Source organism: Corvus hawaiiensis, chromosome Z (genome assembly GCF_020740725.1).
Source record: "Corvus hawaiiensis isolate bCorHaw1 chromosome Z, bCorHaw1.pri.cur, whole genome shotgun sequence".
Taxonomy (NCBI): Eukaryota; Metazoa; Chordata; class Aves; order Passeriformes; family Corvidae; genus Corvus; species Corvus hawaiiensis.
In genome coordinates, this window is record NC_063255.1 from 63585598 (window position 1) to 63613579 (window position 27982).

The 27982-nt window shown below is 35.1% G+C and overlaps 1 protein-coding gene across 50 annotated transcripts in view; it reads left to right on the forward strand.

The window, feature by feature from the left end:
* Window positions 1-27982, forward strand: part of PTPRD (protein tyrosine phosphatase receptor type D) — a 1183457-nt gene that overhangs the window by 322770 nt on the left and 832705 nt on the right. The window contains exon 5 of one of the 50 annotated variants that reach the window (XM_048291457.1): window positions 14048-14155. The exons of the other annotated variants lie outside the window; for them this stretch is intronic. The gene's annotated coding sequence lies outside the window, so the exon portion shown is untranslated. The remainder of the gene's footprint in view (window positions 1-14047; window positions 14156-27982) is intronic. 50 annotated transcript variants of the gene reach the window in all.

Sequence of the window (27982 nt, forward strand, 5' to 3'; positions counted from 1 at the left end):
AGAGGCGGTCACAACTTTAGGTGGCTTAGAGAATTGTCCATATTCAAACTGGCCAGCTGATAGGTTCTAGCAGGTCCCAGAGGAAGCTGTAAGCACCCCTTAGCAAGGACATCCCTTCCAGGACTATGCTTGCTAACCTATGACATTTTGCTCCTGTAACTTGCACTAAACTATCCTGATAAACTATGCTGATAATTTTGGATGAATAGTCTAGCAGGCTTTGTTCTTATTTTTTTAAGAATTTTAGCTGATAGAACAATTACATAATACTATAATGTTATCAAACAGTAAGTTTTTGTAAATAATTCAAGGTTATTTTAACTCATCAGACAAATAGGCTTTTGGTTTTGCATGGGACTTTAAGATTGTCATTTATGTGCCATTATATTTACATGCATAATATATAAACGATAATGCATTTTGAGTGAGTGGGTCATGAAATGTATTTAATTTAATGGTAGAATACCTTCTGTAACAGTTGTCATTTATTAATATATTAATATACCAACTCTAAATGAATGTGCATATATTTGTAAGATGAAAAAATCTTTACAATTTTTTGATTGCTAAATTGGAAAGAGTACTTATCCTTCAAAACTGCAAACTCGTTCTTAAAATCCATTAATCAGCATGTTATTCATCCATAGTAGAATTTTATGAAAAACACCATGCTAACCACACATTTGACAGACATGCTTCTTCAGATAGAACTCTGCCTCCCTTTTTTAATTTATAATGAGCAAAGTGCATGCATCACCAACCAAAGACTGCTAAAGTCTGTAGAAGAAGCTGAACTTTGCATTTTGGTCTGCTGTTCATGCCTGAAAGATAGCTAAAGAGGAAAATTATTGGTTCCAGGATGTTTGTTATAAAAAATGCTGTCAGAACAGTCCTTTCTTCTTTGATAGTGCAGTATTGTGTTGATGGTGTAATTTACAGGACAGAAACTTACCTGAGATGTTTCTTGATTCCTGTTATGAAGAATGGACTGCCAGTTGATATAGGAAAGTTATTTTCAATCTCTTTGGCAGTTTCTCTGTTCCTTAAATTAATTGGATAAAATAGATAAAATAATTTTGTATTGTGTTTCTTTAGCATTACAAATCATCTGTGCTTTATTTTGACATTTGCCAGTCTAGAAGTAAATGTAATACTCACCACTGGGTTAATATCTTGTTAATGGCCACCAGTTAGGCAATGTATACAGTATCTTCTGAAATTTTTTGTTGCTCATAAGGTGATGTATCTTGACAACAAGTTTGCAATAATTTCTAGGTTAATTTGATTTGCTATTAGTGCTCTCTCTTATAATATGGTTTGTATTAACACTAATTCTGTATTTCTAGTTTTATCCATCTCAAAACTGTTTCTAAAACAGATCCTAGTGTCTGAATTGGAAGGTAGCTGGATTTTGAAAGCTAACTTATATGTGAATCTTGTGTCAGCAATCGGGTACCTAGATCATTTGGAAAATAATTTGAATTAGAGCATTCCCTTTTTTTTTTTTTTTTTTTTAACATATAAAGTAGATAATACAGTCAAAAGTGTCAGTATAAGTACAGAGGTGGGGGGAAACGGTAAAGCATTTGGCATGTTTTGAAGTACCTCACAGTGCTTGCACTGATGTGAAAACCTCATATGATTTGTACATACTGTAAGAGAGAGATATAGGAATCAGTTCTAGGAAAAATAGTCTTGAGATATTCAGGGGAAAAAAAATCAAGGACAATATGCTTTAAATGTAGTTACTTTTGAAAGCATTGAATGTTTTAAACTGTAACTTTACACTCTTAAAATGTACCTTCAAGAACACAAGGAATAAATTTCAACTTAATCACTTTCACTGGGAGAAAAATCATACAGAAATGCAGAACATTGATTTTAACCTGGCACAGTTTCATATGCATAGTTTTCATATGCACAGTTTTCAGTTTTAATTTCATTGTTTTAGCTTGAGGAAGAATATTCTTTAATGAATATCTGCTAAACAGGTTCTATTTTTGACAAATCTGTCCTGTCCAGCCCTTCCTGAAATAATAATTGAAAAAAGTTTGATATATTGAATACAACACACGCGATTTCAGTTTTATTGATTCTGTAATCTAGTTTGGATGTTTACAATCAAACACTTCACTGAATCTGTGCCTAGCTAAATAATATGGTTTGAGTTTTTGAAGTTCAGAACACTGAATGTCTTAAAATGAAGACAATGTAACTGTCTTTGAAGGCTGTGGAAGAGCAAAGTTAAAAGTAAGCCACATGTCTAGAGGCCAAAGCAATGGTACATTGCTGTCTCACTCTGCCACTTCTTCCTCCTTTTTCCATTCCATAGCATGGGGAACAGCCAAATTTCTTATTTTATGATGTGGGGGAACCAAACAAAGTATTAGTTTCTGAAAGCAAACACACACAAAAATTAAACATACTTTAGTGATGCTTTTTTCTAATTAATTTGGGAACTACGTCTTCAAAGTTTCAACGTGTTTTGAAGAAAGACAAAAAAATTTAAGATATTAAACAGCACTTGTTATGGTGTGTTTAATATTGAATTATAATTCAGTTGGATAAAGACAGAATACATCTGCAGGATACAGGCTGAGTTAATCTTTCCCCATATTTGTACTATTTTTTTCATGCACAGTACAGGGAGATGTCGCTATTAAGAGTGAAATCTTTGTCCTTCATCATTCATGCATTTCAGACCACATTGTTGACTGAGTATTTCTTTTCTACTTATTTTACAACAGTTAGATCTCTTAATATAGAAGCAAATACATTAAGTTGACAGAAAGATTTTGCTTAATACTGCTTAGGGAAAATCAAAAAGGAAAAGCTGAACTGGGCTGAAACACAGTTACTAAATGCTACAGATTGAATATACAGAATAAACTGATTTAGATATTTATATATACAAATTATACATGCTCTTTTTTGTAAAGGAAGCTCAGAAAGTTTTTTTTGTAAAAATTATGTGTAGTATGCAGACCATTGGAAAATATTTGAAAATTGCTATTCATACAGAAATAATTTTGAGAACCACACTTGCAGTTACGATTCTTCCTGTAAGTCAGTTAATGGATACTTTAACTGACTCCATTGATTTATGTTCAGATTTCATTTTAGTTTTAAAATTATATTAATTTAGTGTCCAAATTCATGAGCAATTTTGCTTCACCGTAGCTGTGTTCTTTGAGTTAGATTCTGCTTCTGGAATCTCTACTGTAATTTTGCATCCTTTCCTTGCATTGGATTGTGCTAATCAGATGTGTTTAGCTGTGTTTAATGACACACTCCATTACCTACATTAGAAAATGAAATTTAAAAAAATAATTTAGAGGGAACATAATTGAAAGAGAAAAGGAAGCCGTAATTCTGAAATTTATTTCTATTTACTCACGTGTGCATTTTTCATTTTTCTACATTTAAGACTTCTTCCAGAACATCATGGCACAAAAGTTATGACAATGATTTATTAGTCTCTATCACTATAAGAAATCAATGGGACATAGGTATCAAGATATTTTTAAAGTCTTTATAAAAATGTTAGGCACCCACACACTTTTTAAAGTATCAGTCCACTGTTTAATTCCCATTTTTAAAAAGGAAATTGTCGATTGCATATACTTGCTGAATTTTTGTTTATGCATACATTAGACTGCAGTTAATAATATGCTGAAACCCATCCTTAATGGCTTGAATGTTCTGTATGAAAAAATATAATCAAAACTGCTTAGTTTTTGTCATAGCATGTTTCTGCTTGTATTTTATTATCGCAAACATATACTCCTGATTTGTTTCTATGCTTGTTTTTATAAATTCTCTATAAAAATGTGAAATCATACATCTTTCTATTCTACTTGTAATAGTTTTTTAATTTTTTTTTCTAAATAGAAATCTAGTAGGATTGACTATAATTAAAGAATTTTGAAGAATTATGAGTTAGTTTTGCATATGACAGTATGATTTAGCATATTATTACATATATCTTACAATGCTACAGATTTTTGCAGCACTGGAAAACACAACAAAAAGTTTTGTTTTGTTTTGTTTGTTTTTTTTGTGTAGAATATTCCTGTCATCTTGAAAAAAGTTCAGCAGCCATCTCCGATAACATAGCATGGATATGACCAAGATCACTCTTCATATAAAGGGCTGCAGGGCCCAACTTTAGTTGTATGAAAAACAGATTTGTGGACTGTCATGATCCAGTTATTAAAGTTATTAGAAATGCCTCTGTCCAAATTAAGGTGCAAATGACACCATATGCCAAAGTCAACAGTATGGGTTTCATTTGATAGTAAATATGATAGAGAGAGAAAGAAATAGAAAATGGGGGGACACAGAGGGATGACAGAAAAAGAGTGACAGAGACAGAATAAAGAAAATATCACCATCTGAGAATCCCAGTGATGCTCCGTTGATCCTCTCCAGCTGGTTATCTTGGTGGTAAGGGTCCCTGCAAAAAGCCTTGAATTTGGTGGGTTAATATATGCTCAGGCCAGGTAGGAAAACCTAGGCACCTCCCTTGGTGGGACAGAGTTTGCCATTGTCTCTTACAACAGACTCCGTGTTTGTTGTACCACATGCAGTCCTGTGGTGCAAGGCCTCAGGAATGACTGTGGGGGGCACTTTGTGCGGCCTTTGATGGATTATGACACCCCCTCAGCTGCCTCTCACGTGAATGTCCTGTGGATGTGGCCTTCCCAGGGTTGGAGGTGCCATAGTGTGTGTAAAAGACGATCAGTTCACTGCCCCTGAGAAGAGGTTATGACACACTGAAACTTCCTCCCCCCATCTTGGTTGAGGGGGAAATCTGTGCAAACCTTCTCCCAGAAGAATGTGGGCTACAGTCTCCCCCATACCAGAATCAGAGAAGATTCTTAGCACGGCTTCTGGGTTTGGCTCGCATTCTTTACTTGTTTACTTCTCCCTGGGCCTGAGATGTTTGAAGAATGGATCTCCCTTTATCTAATCTCAGCAGTCTGACTTTCAGCCTAAAGTTCCAGTCAGGCACTCTTTAGGAAGGGGTGGGCTTTGACGGCTCCTTTATGCAGTTTTGCTATCATGAGCAAAACTTTTTATCAATGTTTGAGGCATGAATTCTTTCAGTCTCTGACATGGACTCAAACAAAAATGTCTGCTTATAACCATAATGATAGCTGGTCTAGATTTATGTGATTTCCTAATGATAATTTGCAGAACCATGTGATGAAGTGTATTTATCATGTAACTTTGCCCTAAACTAAAATTTAGGAATTATATCAACTTTTCAAATTTCAGAATAGCTTCAAGTAATCACTATTTCTCTGTGTTTTTAGAAAGCAAAATTGTGGTAAATTAAGCTGAGGACAGGCTTTCTCCCATAGTCTTTGAGGGAGAAGCTGAATGTTCAAAGTCTAACAAACTTTCAAAATCTTCCTGAAGACATTTCTGTATACTGCATGAGTAATCAAACAGTTAGAAATAAGATTGCAGGGAGATAACAATTTTGAATTTTAAAATTATAGAATAGATAAGTAAAAGTTATCTTATTTTAAAAACTTGATAGTTGTGTTAAAAGCAGAATTTTATTATACTTTCAAATGTAAGAAAGCCATATGAAAGCAAAATACTAGCAACTTTACATATTTTTTTAACCATGATTCTATTAAACATGTAGGAAAATACATTATTATTTTTATTACTCACTTGTGTTATGATGGCAATGGGAGGTCCCAAGTGTAAGATCAGAGCCACATTTTCTTAAGTGCAGAACTAAAACATAGTAATAAGCAGACCGTACCAGACCGTACTGAAAGAATATGAACTTGAAATGAACACTGTAGGTAATATGTAGGACAAAATGTTTAGTACTGGGGATGTGAACCCAATGAAGACTACCTTAAAAAGATAAGTTTAGTAAATGAATGGGTAAATAAATAAATTAATCCATATGTTCGTATTATAGCTTCCAGATCATTAAACACTGAAATGTTATAATTGTAAGGTTTTTAAAATCTGTTTAACAATGACCTAACTCAACTCTGGCTTCAGATCTTTTTTTCTCTCATTATTCAGTGTCTTGAAATAGCCAAGAGTATCAAGGATCCTACAGAAATATGTTTGGAATAACCCTCCCTTACCGATTTCTTAGCAGATATCCTAATATGTGATGATATAGGTGGATCACTGTGCATAGGTGCAATTACAATACGACATCCTATGAGTAAAGGAGATCTGGAAATAGAAGCAAATTTTCAAACTCCTAAGGCATTAAGCTTGGCAAACATATTTAGGTAGAGCATTCTCTTTTATAGAGCACACATCTCTTTTACCTAAGTTGGTGGAGGGAGATAACATAGATTTAAAGCGATATTGCATCAGAAGTTTGATTATGGATGGGAAGGCTGTGTAGAACTCAATACTTTGATCATAGCACCTGAAAGTTTGATACAGAATACTCAAAATACAATGCCCTCTTTTTCTAGGTTAAAATGGAAACATTGGAAACATTGTTTTATATCTGTTTAGGGTTTTTACCAAAATTTTATTATAATGCTTGGCCTATGTGTTTAGTTTTCCTTCACTGAGATGAACTGCAAAGTGATTTGACAATATACAAAATTACTTTTTTTCTGAATGTATAGCAGTCATAGAAAAGCCGCTAGATACATACAACAATAAAGAAAAAACTTTTGTCCCTTTACCCTTTGGAGAACCAGAGGGAAACCTGGCTCACATTAATACTAGCTCCTAATTTTTATAATTGTTCCAAATGAACATAGTTTCAATAAAAAGTTAATTATGAGTTAGTGTTAATTCTGTTTAAATCACATGAATCTTTAACTGCATGTGTCTCTCCTAGTTTCTTTTTTTGGTTTTGTTGGGTTTTTTTAAAGATGCATTTACTGCTAGTTGATGAAGAGCTTCAGCCTTTTAGATGATAAACATTAATAGATTTCAAGTGCACGTGGAAGCATTTTAAGTGAAATCATTGGATTCCATCATATTGCCAGATTTCTGAAAATATCCTATTGTATTTTAAACCAGTATTTTCACATAGGATATTTTCTCTCAGAAAATGAAAATAAAGAGTATCTCAGAACAGAATACATTTGAGAAGTTTGGCAGGTAAGTAGGCTTCCTGTTAGATACACAGCCACCTGAACCTGACAGATGCTAAATAAAGGGTATGCAGTACCTCACAGAATCAAAGCTCCTCAAAGAGCATATTTTGTCAGTGTTAGCTGTTAGATATGCAGCAGAAAAGACCGGTATGAATGACCAATTTAGTCTCTAATTATCAACACAAAACATAGAGAATGTTGAGGTTATTTATAGTCTGGTAATTTCTGCATAAATAAAAAAAGTCTATAATTAATGCACTGTCTGTTCAATTCTGCTGGAAACTGATTTTAATCCAATTAAATACTCAAATTTATTTTAGAATTTGCAGTTAGTTTTCCAGATCAGACCACAGTGTTTAGCACCTAGTTAAATTATCCATTAAGTTTGTGATTACTAGAAAAACAAGTAGCTATAGTAAAACACAGGACAGCACTTGGAATAAGCTTTGTTGGTTCCTGTGGCTCCAGTCACAGGTAAATAGGCAAAGGCAAATCAAACGTTGTCCTTTACTTCAAAGTAAATATAGTCAGAATGAAAATACAGTTTTGCAATTTAAATACCTGATGGTATATCTGATCATTATCATATTCCATGTGATTCTGTTCCTTCCCTGTCCTTTGTATAAAAACAGAAAGAAGATGATCAAAGTCATTGCTATAGAAATTAATGAGAGAATAAATACATTACACGATTCAAGGTAAAAATATAACTGAAGAAATTATGATAGAAATCTTCATAAATGCATGGAACATGGAAAAGGTGAATAAAGTGCTATTAATCTTTACGTGTATTCATTTATTTTTTTTAAGGAAGGCTTTTTAAAATAAAATGTGATTAAATTGGGAACTCATTGCACATGATGTTATGGAAGTGGAAATTGTACATGCATCCAAGGAGCTTTAGGCAGTACAAATAAAAAGGGACTGAAGTTAATCTTACAATTTTTAATACATGATAGTAGGAAAAGGAAAATTAACACTTAAAATTGCCAGACAGGCTTCAGAATTCAGTACAATCAAAAGTGTCACTCTCAGTAGAGACACAGGATGTGTCCATCATTTTCTGGAAAGCAAGAAATTTCAAAGGTCTGGACATTAGCTTTTATATGACAGTAGTGTTAGAGCCACTTCTTGTTCCTGAATAAGTTTTCTCTACAGTTATATAGCAAATAGGTATTATTTATATATTGTTAATATAACAAATTAAGCAAATGAGACACCTTTCAGAAGGGGTCAAACAATCCAGAAATAGGGGGAGGACAAGCCAAACTGATCAGCAGCAGTCTTGCTTCAAAAATTTTCTGTGAAAGAGAGTGTGGATTGAGAGTCCAAGACCTTGTTGAAGGCTCATGTGGAAATCAAACCAGAAAGTTCTCAGAGAAAGGGTCCATTCAGGCAAAAATGAAGTGACTTTTATAATACAGAGATATAAGAGGCTATAGGACATCCTACTTCAAGCAATCCATAGATAATGTTAATTTCTATTTTTCACCTGATAGCATTCAACAGATTATGGTGTTTTCTGATTTTTCAGAGCAATTTTGTTTTTCAAGAGAGTGTTCCACTTTCTCAGACACCAAGTTGCCATTACAGTCCCTTGATTTTATACTTAGAGATGGTATCTCAGGATGTTTCTGGTTTCTATGTACCCTGGATGAAGTTCAAAGAGGACCGTTAGAATTCTCAATTTCTGGTACATAGTCCTCAAGTTTTCTAGTTCAAGCTGGCAAGCCCCTCTATGTTAGCCTTTTTCACCAGACAATTTCTTCTGTTCAGTAATTTTTCCCTTCTAATCAGGCCAGCTTTATAGTTGCTCATATCAACACATGAAGATGATTTCCTCTTAATGTTTGAGTTACACAAACACTTGGAAGAGACTCACAAGGGTCATTGAGTCCAGCTCCTAAGTCAATATCCCACACAGGGATTTAACCTGCAGCTTTGGTGGGATTCACACAGAGATCAGCTGTATTATGTTCAGCCTTCCCTGGAACCTCCTCATGTTGGAGGTTAGGATTTTTTTCCCTTTTTTTCCCTTTCTCTCAGGGAATTTTCTCCCATTTGTTGCATGAGCGATGGTAACAACGATACCTGGGAGACAAAGGATGTGGCTGGGAGGAGGGCGAAGGGTGCCGTTTGCTGCCATCTCTTGGCTGAAGGGCTTTCCCTTGGGAAGTGCAGAGATACTGTGACATTCTGGCTGGGGGCTGAGGGGCTGGGCTCACCCCTCGCTCTCGCTCTCTCTCTCTCTCTCTCTCTCCTGGGATCGGAGTGGGACAGGTGCGGGTTTTGGGGTGGACTGTTGCTGCCCAGAGGATTTGCTGCCACTGGCACTGCTTTCTCCTTACTGTGGGTGAGCATTTGCTCGTAGGAGCAGCTGTTGAACTGGGACTTTCCAACACCCAGCCTCACTGGGAGGGGACCTGACCCCCGATCCCTTCCCGGAGGGAGCGTCTCCTGGCTGCTTGCATCAGCTTCCTGTGACAGCCCGCCTTGCCGCTGTCCAGCCCCACTGTTTCGTGTCGCTGCTTCAGTTTTATTTAACCTGACACCCCATGCCCGCCTGGACACTCCGCGGCTCCTGGCACAGCTCCGGAGTCTTTGCTACAGTTTGTTGGCCACCCTGCGTGCGCTCGCCTCTGCTGTGCCAGCCTCCGAGGTTCCTGCTGCTGCTCATTTCTCCATCCGGAGGGGCACCGGGACCAGCTGCCGCTGTGGGTTTCTAAAGGCAGCGCCTTCTCCGTCCCTCCTGCCGGCCCCCCGCCATTCCTCACGCGAGGGACAGGGCCGCGCTCGCGCCGCAGCGCCCCCTGCCGGCCCGGGGGAATCACCGCCGCTGCCCTGGCCGGCCCGGAGCCACCGGCGCCCCCTGCCGGCTGCGGCCGGCACTGCGCGGCGGGAAAGCGCCCGCGGCCGAGGGGGCGCCCCCGGGCCTCCGGCTCCGCTCGGTGCCGCCGCGGCGCGAGCGCGGCCCCGGCCCTCGCCTGAGGAATGGCGGGGGGCCGGCAGGAGGGACGGAGAAGGCGCTGCCTTTAGAAACCTTGTTTGTTGTCACTGCCATTGTTGTTTGTTTGCCTTGCCGTCCATATACATGCTAGTAGAGAATTGTTGTTCCTTTTCCCATATCTTTGCCTGAAAGTCCCATCATTTCAAAGTTACAATAATTTGGAGGGAAGGGGGTCACATTTTCCATTCCAAGGGAGGTTCCCGCCTTCCTTGGCAGACACCTGTCTTTCAAACCAAAACAACTCAGGGGATTCAGGTAGTTTAGTCACAAAAGGAGGTCAGAAAAGATCTTCCATCCAATCCTAATCAAGAGAATAGGTATTCTTGGTGATCAGATAGACTTTGCTGTCTTGGAGAGGGTAGTGAGTGACCCAATGGTATAAGAAAGTGATATAGGCTTCTCTTAAAGGATGGTCAACCAAAGTGAAGATATTACCAGTCTTCTTCCTGTTTGGCAACCAGAAATAAAATTATTAAGGAAATGATGGGTATGTCAGGATAACTGGAGGAACATATCTGAGAGGGGGCAAAAATGATAATATGGAAACCCAGAGCTATAATTATATTACAGGGTAGTGTGGAGTCTATTTCAACGACTCGCAGTAGCTCACATCAAGTAGCCCAGTACCAATCTTCACAACCTGTCTGAATTTGCAGCTGATGTCTCTCTTTCCCTCTTTCTTTCCTTAGTCACCTGCCACGTCCAGTTATACACATGTAGCAGTAGAGAGGAGCAGCTCATCTGGCCAAATGGGAATTGGGATTGTGCATCAGGTGTTCCCATTTTATTGCCTGTCCGATCTCCAGAAAGAAATAACACTTCTCAGAAAATTCCATCAGTCTCTTCCATGACATCTCATGGCCCCTGCACTTATACCCTTTTGAAGAGCCCTAGGCATTTTCTCATATTCTGCATGTTCTGTGCTACAGGGTCCCCTATCCAGCCTTTGAGTGGAAAGTTTTCTAACACTTGGAGAAAAGGAAGTTAGATAATATTTTGTGAGATATTGAGAATACATTCTGGAGTTGTTTTGGCTAAGCTAGATTCATATCAATCTAATGTTCTATTGCTAACTTTAGAAAGAGAAAGAATAGTAGTAATGCAAATAAATAAAGTTTTACTTAAAAACAAATTCATCAGATATTTAAAAAATATTTTCACACAGATTATCTATTCTTCTACAATCAAAAAGCTGAATGTTGAAATCGTGGTACAGGAAGCCAGATTAAGTTGCAGAGAAGGTAACTGACATATCTTTCTTAGCTCTTAGCATGGATATGACATTGTGTTCCTGTAACAGATGTAATGAGCTACAGTAAGAAACACAAACCTCCAAAATAAAACCAAACTCTGTGGACTACTTTTTACCTTAGAATTTGCTGCATTTTGGCTGGCCACCAGTGCATGTGGACTGTTGAGAAAATTTTCCATCTTGTGGCCTTTAAGAAAATGCTATAATTCTCCAAACTGGGCAGCCATTGGTGCTAAACTGGCCTCTGAAAGTTTTCTTGTGCTATATGCAGAGAGAAAAACTGAACATCTGGTGTTTAATTTATGTGAGGTTTCCCTCTAATGAAAACTATCTTCTAGAATGGGAAAGTAGAAACATTTTTGTAAGGTAAAAGAATAAGAGGTAGTTTGTTTCCTTGCAACTAAGTTATGTATTAGGAAACTGCATTTCCAGTGCATTTATTCTGTCCAGTTAGAACAACCTCTTACAACCCTTCAATGGCAAAAAAACAGGAAAAAGTTGGATTTTCATCACCTTGAAGTCCTGAACTAGTGGTTTTTGAATATCTTAATAATGACTGATATAAAAATAATGGAAAACTTCATGAAGAATTTGTGATTTTTGGTTTTTACTTTATCACAAGTTATACCACTGGAATGAATTAACTGTTTTATCTCCAAAATCCCTACAATACTCTTTCTGTAATGTACAATATTAAAAAATATTGTCTTTCTCTTACCAAAATTTAATTTTTTTCTTTGTTCATTCTTTGTTCATTTCTTTGTTCTATGATTATATCTTCTTGATGGATATTCATATGTACTAGTAGCTAATAATATTTCACATTATTTAATTCCAAAAAAGAAACCAAAATCTTCAAGCTCACAGTTGTTAATATAACTCATTGTATCACAATTTGAAAATATAGGGAATATCAGTGTACCATGCAGCTTCATGAGTGCAGAATATCTGTTACTCTCTGTAACCACATGCAGAGGAACAAACATGGCTAAATAACACTGTAGGTTTTGGAAAATATTTTTCTTCACTGATAAAATAAACCATCATAAGGCATCATGAAGTCTGAAACACATCATTGGGGTATGCATTTTATTTTTGTCTCATCAAAAATCAAGGAGTAATACTAACTTTGTTTTTAATCACCCAAAGCTGTGACTGCTTTTGCACACAGCCTCACCATTAAGCTTTGGAGATGAAATACCAGCTGGGTGAAGAACAAATGGTTGCAGATATTGAATCTAGCTACTAGAAATAAATTACGTCATGAAAGCTATTATAATATTTAGTAAGGATATTTTCATCTAATGACTGATCCTGCCTCTTTTAAGATGCTCCTTAATTTTACTAAATTCCAATCTTGTTGTAGAAGATTCAGAACTTTATTTTTCAGACAAGAAAATATTTTTATATTTTATTGTTTTACTAATGAATGTTTCAAGAAATCAGCATTCTGGAAGTGAATATGTATTGTTTAAAATTTTTCATTGTGAATTCAAGAGTTTCTGTTACAATTTTAGGTACAGAAATACTTGAAGAGGTCAGTAGGAGAAAGAGACAAGATGTGGTGGTGTTTACTGTTGAGGCACTTAGGTTAGTTTTCTCCCCTGAAAACACTAATTGTATCACAATTGTACAAGTATTAAATTGCACATTGACCCATTGAGTGGAGTTGAGTGAAGACATCCACCCCAGAAGAAGGATACCAAAAATATAATACAGGCTAGATATATAGTCTGTGCTTTTTCCAAACCAATATATTCCTACATATGTATGGATGAAATGGTCATTTTCTTTCTTCTCATAGACTGCTTACGGACTTTTCTCCTCCTGTATCCTGCTGTGTGCAGACCACTATTACTAGTCAAGGAGAAAGAAGAAAAGAAGTAGTCTGTTTTAGGTGGATCTCCTCACAAAATAGGATTACATGTACAAGTGTGTATGTACAATTAATGCAACCAAAGAAATTTCTCTTGCCCTCTGACAGGTGAAGAGGAGGAAGTAAAATAAAGCATAAAAGTGTAAGCTGTTATTGAGCCCTTTGTGCCACGGAGGACGCTGCTTTGAGCAAGCTCTGTGCCAGATGTCATTGTGATAAATTAAACACATAGTGTGGACACTCTTGTGATGACATTTTAAGGTCATGAGAGAGCTATGGAAAGGGCAAAAGTTCATCTTAAAATGAAAGAAGGTTGTTTCTTGTGATATGATGGTAAAAATGCATGCTTCTCTAAGCAGATTTATTATACGGTTACTTGTCATAATCTTTGCCTTGACTGTAAAGTCATTGGGAGTTTACACCCACTGAACACTGATTCAGCTGAAGTGATAATGTAAAGTGATTGGCAAAAAAGATGTGAGCTGATCACTATTCACAAACAATTTTTTTGCAGATATGTATGTTAAAAACCCCCCTGAATCTAAACAAAAATATGAAAATAACCTGGACATGCTATTTATTGATCAAATCTCTGAAACAAATAATTACATTATTGTAAATATTCTGAAAAATTTCCCAAAATATTAAGCTTTTAATTTTCTCATTAAAAGAAGCATATGAATGTCGTATGTTTTCCTTAAAAAAATTATTCTGGAACTTCAAAACTTTCCTTCCGTGCATAATTTTTGGAGAGTCTGAGTGTTGTCTTGCTATTAACTGAAACTCTTTCACATCCTTGTTCTTAGGATTTCTACCCATTGGATATTTTGCAGCAGAAATGTGGAAAGCAGAAAATGTATAGCCTTGCCTTTATCCACAGCAGAAATTCAGAGGTAGTGAAATACCCACAAGTGGTGAGATGTCAGTTTTGATTCTATATCTATGTGCAGAAAACCCCAGTTATAGGGAGTTAATTTGATTCATTATCTGAATTATTAAAAAATACAATTTTTTTGTCTCTTGGAAGACACTAAAATAATATGAAAAATAAAAATACTTCTGTTTAGATTGTAGGCACACACATCTTGATAATATTTAACTGAATTTAATCTCTTTTATTAAGCAAATGGAAAATTCAACAAATAGTGATCTACAAGGGATAAAATTGTCAGTTTTGTTTTCCTTTGTAAGCAGAAAAGTAAAGACATGAGTAGTATTCACAGAATAGGATCTCACCATTTGTTTCCAGTAAAACTTAAGAGCTGCTGAACTTCAGTACAGCCCCTTGATTTAAAAAGAAAAAAAAAAAAATCTAAGCTTTAAATTTAATTTTTTTTAAACAGAAAATTGAAGATACATATATATCTTCCCTATGCTTAGTGACTTCAAATCTTATATGCAGTTTGAAAATTCTATAACATGCAGAAAAGAATGACCAGTTTCTCTGGTCTTGAAGACAGTGAAGTTAAAAATAATGCTCAAGACAGTTATCATGCATTTATGTTGGGGGGGTTTTTTTAAATCTAGATTATAGTAGAGTATTTTCTTGGGTTTTTTTGTTTGTTAGGATTTTTTAATCTTATTTTTTCCATAATTAAGCAGATGACATTTATATTTCATGTTCAACACAATGTGACAAACTTTGTCTCTGCAACTGTCATGCTAACAAAAACCACCACCTCCCTTCCCAAAGGCACATTAAAATGACAATTTAAAATTTTTGAAGTTTTAAGTTACCTTAGTTGCGGGATTTATCAGCTGTAGAATAATTCAATTTTAATAATTTAATTGTAAGACATAATGTGATATAGCATGCACTTATTCTGTTTCAGTCTTTCTTTTTGCTCTCAAAACAAAAAAAAAAAGGTGGAAAATAAAGTAGTTCATATTTTTGCCAATAGCATAATCTAGCTCCTTTAATGTAATTCTTCCATGTTCTCTAAAAATGCGAACTAACAGCTGTAATTTCTTTTTTTTGTTGTTTGTTTTTGTTTCAAAGTACATATATTCAATGGAAACATGAATCTCTCTTTGTATGCAAAAGACTGAGCCAGAAGCCCCGTATCTATCTCGTTTGTAGCAGACAGCCTGTGACAAAAATACTTTTTAGGTTCCTATCAATCATTTTAGAAGAAAGGTACTACTTATATTCACTTCCCACATAGCCATATGACAAATAGGCATTCCATTACAGAGAAAACTACTGCATCCATCAGATGGCTTGCAGTACTATAGCATTTCTTTTATTTTTTTCCCATATTGGTGAAAAAGGCAATAATGTAAAATCCACCCTTATTTAAGGGTGTGAAAGGGAGTAGAATCCTGAAAATAATGAAAGCTGAAATAGTGCCACTTATTTCTTAGTTTTTATTTACTGAAGCTAAGAAGCCTCTGAGGAATTCAGTAAAAACCATGCAAAATACATAAAATATTCTAGACTTATGAGTGGAAAACTTCCATTCTTTCCACTCCTGCCCATCCCCCACCCCACCCCCCAACCCATGAACCAGTTGGGTTCTTGGTTCTTAAAGTCTCAGACGCAGTACATAAATCTTATCAAAATACAGTGTAAGATAGTCTGAAGTTCTTTGGTCTCCAATAAGACCGCATTTCAGGGACAGAGCCATACAGTAAAAAATTTATTACCATTGAAATCCATTTAATACTATTTATTTGCTCCTATGCTGATCATGTACTTATGTAAAATTGCATCTTCCTGTGTCATAACAGTATTATGAAGTACATACTGGTTTTAGTTGTGTCATCTTAGGAAACTTGCTCTGTTTCAAGGCAAACTAATTTCTTCTATTCTGATTATTACTTCTGTCCTTCATGGATGCCATAGGTCTCTGCAATTGCTACTACATGAAGCTGCTCTATAGCATTGGGAGAAAAAAATAGAGTAAGTTTTTAACTATTTAGAATATTCTTCTTTTGCAATTTAAAAAACTCAAGAAGATTTCCACAGCAATGGTAGTGAAATGATACCACAACAGACTGGTCAAACTGAAGGATTAAAAATACAGCCAGTCTGTAGAAAGTTGAACCAAAGGAATGTGTGGATCCTTAGTTGATTAAGAGATTTTTTGAAGAAGTTTATGTTACTGGAGTGTTTCAAAAGACAGATGCTAGTGTTCAAAGGAGTAAAACTTGGTAAAGCCACATACAGTTTTTTCTTGCTAGATATCATGTTTCAACCCCAGCCAGCCATTGAGCCCCATATAGCTGTTCATTCTCTCTCCCAGCAGCAGGATCAGGGAGAGAACCAGAAGGATAAAAGATATAAAACCCATGGGTTGAGATAAAGACAGTTTAATAGGGAAAGCAAAAGCCATGCAGACAAGCAAACCAAAACAAGGAATTAATTCACTGCTTCCCATGGGCAGGCAGGTGTTCAGCTATCTCCAGGAGACCAGGGCCCCATCACAAGTAACAGTGACTTGGAAAGACAAATGCCATCACTCCAAATGTCCCCTCCTCCTCCTCCTTCTCCTCATTTTATATACTGAGCATGATGCCACATGGTCTGGAATATCCCTTTGGTCAGTTGGGGTCACCTGTTCTGGCTTTGTCTCCTTCCAGCCTCCCAAACACCCCCAACTTCCTCACCAGCATGGCAGTCCAAGAAGCAGAAAAGGCCTTGGCTCTGTGCAAGCCCTGTTCAGCAATAACAAAAACATCTCTCTGTTATCAACTCTGTGTTCAGCACAAATCTAAAACACAGCCCCATACCAGCCACTGTGAAGAAAATTAACCAGCCAAAACCAGCAGACTAGATTAAGTGATAATTCTTTCAATGGACATTCTAAATGTAGTATCAAAAAAATAAGCTGCATTACTTGTAATAGCATCAAAATAAACATGTCACAAAGGCAAATGCAGAGTTAAATCTTAGCAAGTATAATTAAATTTTATCACAAAATGAAGGACAGAGGTCCCAAGCCAAGTGACATTATGATATGTGATACCATACATTTAATATTTTGTTTTACACAGACTCACTGACAGGACTAATTAATAATTAACAAATATTAACAGAAGAGTAAATATCTTGGAAGATGAAAAAAGTGTAAATACATATTTAGGGTGGGGTTTTTTAAATTCTTGTTTAGCATTTCATCTATTTTATAAACTTTGTTAATTTTTTTTTCTTTTAAAAGCAAGATAATATTCCCATTATAAATATTGTTTCACCAAAAAAAAGAATCAAAGAATGATAAAGATCTCATGTATCTTCCCCATTACTACCTGAATTATTCTATTGAATTTTATCTGACATATCTTCTGCAAGATTCTCTTCAATTAAAGCAAACTTTATTCACTTTCTATCCAAACAGAGTTTTGTACTGCAAGAAGTAAAGTATTTTAAAAGAAGCCTTTTTGTTTTGCTCCTTTATATTATACATTGTTTTCTTGTGTTCATTAAAAACTGATTCAGCAGTCACCTAGGAGAACAATTCCAGTGTCTTGTAACTAGGAGTGAGAAAATAATAGGACCTTCTTGTTCTGTATTTTTTACATACCATCTCTGTTTTTGATGGGAATTTTGTGTATTCAGTGGAAAAGGCCTTCTTTAATGAGGCTGGTGAAGAGTCTGGAGTACAAGTCCTGTGAGAAGCAGCTGAGGGAATTAGGATTGTTTAACATGGAGAAAAGTAGGCTAAGGGAAGATGCTATTGCTCTCTTCAACTACCTGACGAGAGATTGTAGTGAGGTGGGCCTTGGCTCTTCTCCCAGGTAACAAGCAGTAGCATGAATAAAAATGACTACAAATTGCATCACTGGAGGTTTAGATTGAATACTAGTAAAATTTTTTTCATGAAAAGGGTTGTCAAGTTTTGAAACAGGCTGCCCAAGGAAGTAGCTGAGTTTCCATTCCTAGAGATATTTCAAAGATGCACAGATGTGGTGATTAGGGGCATGGTTTAGTGGTGGGCTTGGCAGTGCTGCGTTAATTGTTGGATTCCATGATCTTAAAGGTCTGTTCTAAAGTAAGCGATTCTGTGGGTCTGTATGTGTTCTGGGACCTTTAAATAATTTTATCATTTTCTTTTTTATATTCTCTCCCTTTACATATAAAAAGCTCCCACTGTAATATTGTTCTGCTACTGTTGCAGCTCTGTTCTGAAGTTAAATAACTTTGAATAAAATGCTGTTAGATAGTATGGGTACATTTTGAAACCCTCTAAGATATGAGATGTGATAATTAGTGACTTTATAACCTATTCAGCCAACGACATTTTTGTACAGAGGATTTATAATTTATTTTCATATATTCATATCAGTAGAATGAGAAGAAAATACAGTCCCTGGTTTTGTTGTTTACTCTGCTTTGTTGTTGTTTTGTAGTTGTTGTTGTTTTGTAGTTGTTGTTGTTTTGTAGTTGTTTTGTTTTGCTCCTGGAAGCACTACAATGTGTAGGCACCAGTGAAACACTAGCAGTAAAAGTGAGGTACCAGATATCCATGTTCAGCCAACTGGTGAATTCTAGGATTTTGCAGCATAGTCAAGAAAGTAGCCCAAACACTAGCTAGAGAAGCAAAAGAGAAAAAAGTTCACAGTAAAGGTCATTGAGTCATCAGTAGACTGACCAGTTTTTGCTAATCGATCCACAGAAACACTTACATGCATGGCTGCCTTTAATAGCTGCTTCAGCACTAAATAGCATCTGCTTAAAATGATACCCAAACACAAAAATGGACTGCAGTAATAACCATTGTTCTTATGTATATGAAAGAATGTCTATCACAGGAATGGACCCAGAAAAATCATGTAAATAATCTTCTATAGATTTGACACAGTCAGACACATACAAGCATTTGGTAATATTAGTTTTGTGATTACACTATTTTATAACATATCCAGGAAGCTCTGCAGTCCCAAAGAGAAGAGGCTGGCACAGTCTGTAGCCCTGATCTCTCCAATCTTTACTTTTTTTCATGTATGACTTCAACATCTTGAGCATGTGTAAAGACAGAAGGACTCTAGAATGTGCAGTCTACAATGAATGGAAAGCTTAGTATATTTATGCAATAACATGCTTTTTACATATTGGTGACCCCCAGTAAGTTTGACATTAGAATTTTCAGTCATCTTTTCATTTGGAGAAGACTGAAGAGAGGAAAGTTCTATGAAGTTTATTTGCATCTTTGTAGTCTAACTTATTACTGTGAGAAATAGATAACATGTTTATAAATATGTATGAAAATTCATTAATTTTTATATGGTTTCCATAGTCAAAAAAGCATTGAAGAAAATCACTGATACTCAGAGCTTGTAGGTACTTGCCATATGTTAGTGGTGATCAGACATTTTGCACAACTTCGGGAACAATATGAGTTTTACATGCCGCAGATAGCATCATCCACTTGCCTGGCTTTACATTGCTTGACTGCTTCTCTATAGAGAAGTTTGTCCCTGTGAGATGGCACACCCTGTTCTGATGGGCACATTTTTGATATTATCAGATAACATAAATTTCTGTCTTAAAGTCAGTTATGACAAAGCAATGTGTTGTACCTACTATTACTTATCTTCAGACAGAAGTAAATTCTGAATATCTATTATTTTTATATTTGCTTATTTTATGCATTAGAGAGAGTTTTTCACATTTTAAAGCAAGTATTATGCATTTAAAACAAAGATTCAACTGAGCTATGTTCTCAGAAAAAAACGGCAACAACAACAAACCAAGCAAAACATTATTAAATATCATCAGCCTTCACCCTCTTTATTGATCTTTTTCTTCCTGGAATCATGAAATATAACCTGCAATTAGCTGACTATTGTAAAATGCTTCCATTACTCGTTGTGCCTGAAGTTATTTGCTGTTTGTCAAGGTGAATAGGCTTTGCACTGTCTTCACAATAGTCTTGCACAATGCTAAGGGTTACACTACACAAAGAGAAGAAAACTCTTCTTTCAGCAAACTAGTAAATCCATGCTTGAAGTTTCAATTTATTTCCTATTTAACACAATATAATGCTATTTTCTTTATTTATTTAATTATTTCTCATACTTACCTTATCAGCAACTATTCCTGAAAACAACTAACTTCACCCTTGTTTCTCTGTGAAGATTTTTTAGAAATCTGTAAACAATAATGCATGAGAATCTTGTATTGGATTAATTTCTCTATCTTTTTTATATTTCAAATCTTACTTTCATGTTACATTTACATTTATAAAGACATAAGACTGAAGTAAGCAATATTAGGCACTACTGTAAAAATTATATCTATAAAGAGATATATGGAAGTTGTTTTGTTTTTTTTTTAAACTAATATCTCTGCTTAGAAGATGCAATATCCACTACAAAGAGTTATAGGACATGCAGTGATCTCATATTTATCCCACTGCTGAAGAATGTGGGTGCCTTAACAAATATAATCGCATCAGAACTGCTTTATTTTATGATCTTTTATACTTAAATAATTTTTGAAAGCTTAAAATAGAATAGTAGAGTCCTGTAAAAGCAGAGACTGAAGGGAGACCTTATTTTTTTCTGAGGGTTGGACTCTACGTCCAAATTTCAAGGGATAAGATGGAAGAAAATGGCCTCAAAATACACCAGGGAAGGTTTGGATTGTATATTAGGGAACAATCCTTCACTGAAAGGGTTATCAAGCATTGGAATAGTCTGCCCAGGGAAGTGGTTGAGTACTCATCCCTGCAATTATTTAAAAGACCCATAGATGCATCACTTCAGGACACGGTTTAGTGGTGGGCTTGGTGGTATCAGATTATGGTTGAGCTCAATGACCTTAGGGGTCTTTGCCAGCCTAAATGACCCTATGATTCTAAGTTCGCTAGTCAAATCCAAGCTAACTCTTATAAGAATAATTTGTAGTTTCCAGGATTGATTATGGTTTTGAAGTTTTGGGAACAGGACTTCTGTATCTTCCAAAAAATACTGGTCTGATTTATTTGAAATTATTAGAAATTATTACCCTTGATCAACTTTTATGAAAACAGGTATTTCAATAAACACTTTTAAAGGTCTAGCATTCATAGCAAAATACCTGCACTTTTTAAAAAAGGGATTCATGCTCATTTTAGCTTGAGAATTAAGAAGCAAGGCAATAGAAGAAAATTCAGCAATGTTTGCTATCAGTGACAAAAACTAGTTATACTTTTAGCAAACCTCATTAATTTTCTTGATCACAGATATTGAAGATAACGTCTCTACCACTCATCTGAACTATGTGAGAAAGTAAGAATCACAGGAAAAGAAGAATAAGAAAGCACTGATGGAATACATACATGAAGTTCTTCTATTGTAATTCTATTATAATATATTTTTTTCTGTATCCTATTTCATACAATTTTTTTTTTAACTAAGCAATTGGTGCCCAGGTCAACAATAGTAATGATTTCTCTGGGGGCCTAGATCTCCTGTTAATAGAAAAATTATCTGGGGACCTTACTCAGAACTCTTTATCTCTATCTTTGTGTCCATCCGACTACATATCAGAAAACAGCTAAATGTTTTAGGATGATAATATGTAATGTGTATGAAAACAGCCTAAATTTCTCCTTACTTTTTTCTTCAGAAGGTAGAAGATCATCACTGTCTAAGTCTTGTACTTCTTTATGGGTTCTTAATGAAACTTGCTTTTGTAGTCCATTTGCTGGAAACTGTACCACAAGCAACACAGACATTAAGTTGAAATTATATTCACTGCCATGTAGTCTCTGTATCCTTATTTAGTATCTGTAGTGGAACTTCTTAACATACTTCCACAAAGGGGAGCAGATTTAATTTACTCAGATGCCATGAAAGGATAACATTAAGAAAAGACATCCAGTTGCAGAAGCAAACCTTTGATGTCATCAGGCACACAGAGATAGAGAAAAAACTAAGTGATGCGTCCAGAAATAGTCAGTGTGTTTCATACCTGGAAGGGGAGAAAGTAATGCTGGTCACGAGCCCTTCCCACTGACCAATCAAGTTGGTAACTTTTACCCTTCACCTCCATCCATCCTTCTTCTGACTTGATCTCATTGCCTTGTGACCAGTGAAATGTACACAGGACAAAGACTTCAGCTTCTGCAGATATAAGGCTCTAACACAGCTCAAAATTCAGAACTTGTGTCTCTGCCTCTTTGGCTCTGGCCCCCACTGGTGTGCCCACACAAATGAGCTCTGCACACTTGTTCTGGAGTTGGTCTTTTTGTCTGACATCCTAAAACTTGTCTGCAGTAAGGCTACATGTTGCTCTAGATAAAACTTTTGTTCAGAGAGTTGGACCCTAAGAGGATATTTTACCAATGCTGGTCAATACCTCTCAGTCCATATCTATCTTTTCAGATGACAAAATCTAGTATTAACTAACATCACTGATTGCTGTAGCTAATGACAGCTTACAAGTTCATGGATTATGGTATTCATGTGCTCTTACCTTGCAAAATAAATGTCACAGAAAAACACTGATAATTTTTGAAAATTAAGACTTTTTTAAGAAAAGAACTTTGATATGCAAAAAAAAGCTTGTCTTACAAAAAATACCTCCTTACTTTTAGAATAAATGTATAATGTGGCCTTTTCAAGGTTTTTTTCTTCGTCTTCTTTTTTCAAGTGCTCTTGATTATTTGGGATTTTTTCTTAATATGACATTAAGTTGAGTTCTGTCAGAAGTAGCCAGACGTTTATGTGTAATTTCAGCAAGAAATATTAATTTCTTATGATAACTCACTCCTTATGAGTTCCTCTATTTCTCAGTAGTTGCAGTGACTGTTGACACAGATAATAGTGCCGTGAAAAAACATCATGTAGCTGCCTGTGTAATTCACATCACAAAGTACTTTGAAAAGTGTTTTGTCTCAAATGTAGTAAGAGTTTTTTTGAAGAACTGGATTAATTCATGAAATGTGATAATATAGGATTCAGCACTATGTTGGGTGTAGCATTGATTGAGAGATGATGAATATGCATTTCTTATTGAATTAGCTTGCCTGAAGATATATTCTTCAGCCTGAGATTTTATGTATTTTTTTTTCCATTCACCTTTTCATAATTCAGTCTTCTACCCCACTCCCATAAACTTCGCTGATGTGTCAGGAAATTTAATTTATACCTTTGAGAATTCTCTGCAACCTGTATGATGAGGAGAATGATTTTAAGTGTTTACTAAACTCTGTACAGTTTATTTTGTAATTCAAGCACTTAACGCTGTGTTTGCTCCTATTTCTCATCCAATGCAAAGCTTATGGAATTTTCTGGAGATAGAATACTTACAATAGAAAATACAGTAATCCTTAATAAGTATAAAAATACTTATATCAGGTCATCTGCTTTCAGTTAGGATCAGGGCTGCCATGGTTATTTTCCTACAAGTGTAACACCATCTTAATTGAACAACAGTTCACTGTTTTGGTGAAAAAACCAAATTCCAAGCACTTTCAGGGTTAGGGCTAAAGTGTCACAGGATGGGAAGCATCTCAGATACCCTGATTAAGCCAACAAAAAAGTTTAAGAGTATGTCTTTCTCCCCAGATTAAAATACAAATCCATGGTCCTGCAACTAACTCATGAGGTCATATACACACTGGTCTTGTGATGAGCAATTTTGTCCTTTATACGTCTGGTCAGCCAGTACAGTTAATATAGTCACTTTAAAATTGGTCTTGAATTCTTCTAACCAGAGTGTTGATACAGCAAAGAGATTGTGTTTGGCTCTCTAATGAATATTTTGTCAGTTTCAAAGGTTTTGAAGCCCATGACAAGTTCTGTGGTGCCACAGATGTATTACTGGCCTTTTTATTGTCCTTGATGTCCTTGATTTATTCAGATAGTAAATGTCAGAGTTAATGAATGTAAAATGATGTTGATGTTTCTAAAACAGAAGCCACAGTAATGAGCAATAGTGTAAAAAATGAGTAAAAGGTAAACTAATTACAGAAATTCAGTTTAATCAAAGTTCAATAGCTGCTAGAAATAATTACACCATTTCTTACTCCAAGAGTGCATAAGTTGGCTTAGCTATTTAATTCCTTATAAACCTATTGTCACAGACAGGCCTGAATGGAAACTTGAATTTCATGTTCAGCTCTCCAATTCAGGCCTCCTCCCATACAATTCAAGATTCCTCAGAAATATCAAAAATTTTCAATATGTGGCACACATTCATTGTAAGAAATGGAGATGAAACATGCAAAGTGGAAAAGTTGCACGGGTAATTCTCTCTATTGAAATAATTTTTCAATTTTTGTATTTCTGTTACAAATAATATTCTATCACATTTCATTGAATATGTGTAATTTTGGCCTGACTTAAATACATGGAATATTAAAAATATCATTAATGGAAAAAAAAATTGGAGAGAAATTTTATGCCCACAAAAGAAAAGAATCATCATTCATTAAATAAGGTGGAAAGGAATACATGCCATTAACTCTAGTTTAGGCTCAAGATCAAAATAATTTATTTAAAGCAGAGTCTCTGAAGGAAAAAAAAAACAAAAAAAACCAAAACCAAAACAAACAACCAAAACCAAAAACAAAAAAAGAAAAAACCCCGGCTATAACAGTAGAGAAGTTCTACTCAGGTGGAAAGGAATAAGAATTGAGAAGACATACCTCTTATACTTTTCTTGAAAGTGGTCATTAGGGGTCATGATAAGAATGTTTTTGATCAAGTAGCACAGATTAGTACATAACCGGGCTCCTGAGTGTATTATTCTGTGTCTTTTAATTTTTTCAGTTACAATTTTTTAAAACCTTTGTCTGTATTTTTTAATTTAAAATTTTATAATTGGAACACATTTCTTTTTCTTTTCTCTTCCTCCTGGACAAGAGCTCATTTTTCTTGACTGATGTAACAGCCTGTGCTATGAATTCCAGCAAAGCAGACACAGTTTTGTTTTAACTGCAACACATTGTCACTGAAGCACTCTTCATGCCTTTGAAGAACAGGTTTAATAGAAACTAAGTAAAAAATATTGTATCATTTAACTTGCAATTGGAAACACAGGTGAAATCAATGAAAACTTGTCCTCTATTACTCAGATCAGATGAAAGATTAAAGACAGAACCCAGAACTATGTGGCTAGTGTTTTTGTGTAAGAAATACATTTTCCAAAAGAATCCACTCTGGGTAATATCAGTTAGGGAATTGTGTATCTCCTGTTTTTGTCTTAGAACTTCAAACTTTATTGATTTGCGCTGCTGGTAAAAAACAAACAAACAAAACCCAACCCAGAACAAAAAAATTAATGTTATTTATGGATTTAAAAATGTATATGGGGTTTGATTTTCAATGTGGTTGATACTAAATGTGTAAATTTTATTAATATTTTCAGTTTAACTGTTACAAAATACAGAGTAAATAAGGTAGTATTTTTTTAGAACAGAAAGCTAGAACATTTTTGTTATCTCTCAGCATTTTGTTCTGTGCTCAAAATGACTTATATTTCCCTACATCCTTCTTCAATCTCCTTTAAAGGCTGTAATCCCTTACTTACAGCAAATCAGTGATTTCAGTTTAAAATTAATTTAAAATTTATACATTGTTAGATCAATTAATGTAATCTTTGGGATAGATATCAGTCATAAATTCTTGTTTAAAGTTAAAATTGGATTATTGATTTATAAAAAAATTTCCATGTATTTAAATGTGTAAATTGCCCTGCACAGCATGAATATAATTGCACTACATTCAACAACTGTATTCTTTGACAACAACTGTATTTTATGGTAGCAGAAACATTTTCCTTGAAATAACTATTTTTAGGAAGTTTTGATTTTAAGTGAAAGTAAAAACCAAAAAAATCTTTGAATACTGCCCTACTGAATTTTCAGACAAACTTGGTATAACATATGCAGAAAGAATTTTTCACTTTTTTTAAAAATTTAGTTCATAATCTGTCTCTAATTTTTTTTTTTTTAATCAGAACATTCTCATCCTGTGAGATAGCAGTTTTGAAATCCTCTGTGCATTCACAGCTGCAGGGTGCAATTATAGCTACAGGCAGAGGAACAAAGCCATCTGAGATAAATTGGAAAGCATTATTTCCTTGCTTTCAAAAATAATATGCTAGCTGATTTGGTGAATTCTTAGCTTATGTGGAATTTTATAACTAGAACTTTCAGATGTAAACTGTATATTACTGTATTGTATATTATATGTCAGCTATAAATATTATTATCTAGATTATATATTATAATCTGTCTATTATTTAGATAGATTGCAGAGTGAATTTGTGAATCATGAAATCTGAAACCTTCTGTGAGAGCATATGATTTTTAAGAGTACATGCTGGGAAAGAGCTGTCCAGAACAGTTTATCTGATGGAGAAATAGGGACATTAATATCTAACTCAATATAGAGTGTTTTCTAAGCTGAAGAATGTGAAACTAAAAGCTCCTACTTGTCTTGAAACTGAAGAAGCCATGATCAAGAGCCAGTCCTAAGTGTTTAAAAAGAGTTGTTCTCTCTCTTACTCATTTTTTATGAATTTACACAAAAACTCCAAAGAGTATCTCTTTTAATCAAAATGAATATAATTCTAGGTCATCAGCTTGCTGATATATCACTTAATTATTTAATGCTAAAGTCTATAATAAGGAAGTCAGATGGTAGGATTTAAATACACAGTCATGCCATTTTCATGATGCAATTCTAAAACTATATTGTATAGTGAACATACAGGACCTGGGGACTTTGTGTTAACTAGGGAATCGGAGTTATTGTTGGTTAGTCTTTAGATGGCTTACCAAATTCATTGAGCTCCATGAAAGAAAATTCTTAGTATCTTCTGCATGCTGGAAAACATGTAATACACTAGAAAACACCTACAACATCTAATACATATAATCAAAAAATACAGATGAAAACAGCAGCTTAAATTACCTCTCAATGAAATGCTTAGTATTAAGATTTGGGTTAAGAAAATTCTGTTCTCGAAAGTACCGGGTAGTACCATGTTAAGTCAAGAGAATGGTTTTAATTTTTCTTAGGTTCAGCTGAAGGATGAGCTTCAACAAAACCCCCCAAAAAGCAAGGAAATAATAAACATGAAGTTTTCACATTGTATTAAATATTGAATTAGAACATATTGTGGGCTCTGCTATAGACATTTTTCAGTACCAAAAACATGAGAAACTCTTGCCAGCTAACCATAATCTTCATAAGCATGATGTAGAACTTTAACATATCCATTAAATAACATAACCTTTAAAAGGACTTTTTGGGTAGAAGATGACCTTTTGCTTGCCTTTGAGAAATGCACCATGCTAATCACTCAGTTTTGCCACTGGAGACTTTTTGTAATTAATTGTTATCCCTGTTCTCTATTTAACCCAGCAGCGTTTAATTTCTTCAATTTCTAGATTACATACATTTATCTGTAGTTCCACTATATTATGATACAGAACTCTGACTGTTTAGGAGGAAACATCATGGCCTGCTATTGATAGTACAAAGGTGTTGTTGGAACATGTCAGGTTATCTTGTTTAAATAGATAGAAATATTTTCTTCAGAGCTGGTGTCTCTCAAGAGATAAGAAGAAATTAATGCAACGTAATGTCTTTCGCAGATGGAAAAAATCCCCAGTAGCACATACCACATCAGCTTCTGTCAGCTAATTCCCAGGAATACTCCCAATGATTTTGAGTGTCTTTTAAAAACTGCAAGATAATTCACAAAAGCTTGTTGTAAAAGAGAGGTAAGCATGTTGATTGCAGAGATGGGTGATTCTAACATAGTCTGATTAACGGCTGTAAGGACACTTCTGCATGAGAAT